This window comes from Brassica oleracea, chromosome C7, assembly GCF_000695525.1.
Source record: "Brassica oleracea var. oleracea cultivar TO1000 chromosome C7, BOL, whole genome shotgun sequence".
In the NCBI taxonomy this organism is placed as follows: domain Eukaryota; kingdom Viridiplantae; phylum Streptophyta; class Magnoliopsida; order Brassicales; family Brassicaceae; genus Brassica; species Brassica oleracea.
The window spans coordinates 47,598,516-47,599,496 of NC_027754.1; positions in this window are offsets into that span (position 1 = coordinate 47,598,516).

The window sequence follows — 981 nt, forward strand, 5'->3', positions numbered from 1 at the left end:
AACAAAGGTCCTGGATAATGAAATCTCAAAGTGATCAGATCATGTCTAGAACATAATAGAACCACATGAAAGTGTCGACACACACACACATTTGTATAAAGATACATAAAGTTATAGCACTTGAACATAAAGAGATGAACGAGGATCATGAACCCACGAAAGAGTACTCATACAATCATAAAAGATCATAGAGATTAGAAAAGATAAAACGTGGAGGTTCAAAGTATCTAAAAGAGAGATGGGCGTATTGGCCATATACATATACAGAAACGCCATCTAATAAAACCAGTGAAATGGATGGATCTTGTGAGATAAAGAAACCGTGAGAGAAAGCATATGATCACGAGGTCTAAGAGTGTTCATGTCTTCCTACTTAACAGCATTAGATTATAGCTTTGTACACAAGGTACTCACAGAGATCAAAGTAACAGATTATAAGGAGATAAACTCCTATGTGGTGGATGCTGCTACAGATTTTCGAAATTGAAAATGGTCTGGTCATAAGAAAGAAATTAGATACAAGTGATGTAGTAAAGCAGCATATGGATCACTGGATAAATTGAAAGAACAGGTTTTTTCCTAAGCTGATTCATGGACTGAAACATAAAGCAGCTGCATATAGTATGTAAAAGAAATTGATTACGCATGATCATTGATCTTGGAGTTGTATAAAAGACAATCCAATACAGTCCATATATTTGAAATTTCTTGTGATTATACTAAACCTAAAAGAGGTTAGTAGGCATAGAATATATCTATGTGGGTGTCCGACCAAAAGCGTCCGGCCCCGGCCCTTCAAACTAAAGATGTTTGACTCTGTCCGTCTAAGGGCGTCCGGCTCTTCAGCAAAGAATGTCTGGCTCTGCTACTAGACGCGTCCGACTTTTAAGACTAAAAGGCGTCTGGCCCTTCTTCTTGATCACGGGCTAGTAGAGACAAAAGATCAACCGGATACAAATGTATTGTAGTCCATAAGCTTGT